The following is a 293-nucleotide window of genomic DNA, read 5'->3' as shown; positions in this document are numbered from 1 at the left end:
TATTTTTTTTTTAATTTACATGAAAAAAAAAACAAAAATTAAAATCTTAAAGAGTAAAAGATAAAAAAAAAATAAAAAGATAAAATAGAAGAATAGAAAATTTCTTTGAATAGATGAGTAGATTGAAAAGATAATAAAATTTATATTTTATTTTTTAAATAAGTTGGGTTATAATATTTTCTTAGCACACAATACAAAAATATTTGAACTTTTTGTTGACGAGCTTCCACTAAATTATTAATGAATTGTATTTATAATTTGAAAAGAAAGTTGATTTTTTTTTTCTGAAAAAG

Source organism: Arachis ipaensis, chromosome B06, assembly GCF_000816755.2.
Source record: "Arachis ipaensis cultivar K30076 chromosome B06, Araip1.1, whole genome shotgun sequence".
Lineage (NCBI taxonomy): Eukaryota > Viridiplantae > Streptophyta > Magnoliopsida > Fabales > Fabaceae > Arachis > Arachis ipaensis.
This window is presented reverse-complemented; position numbering follows the sequence as displayed.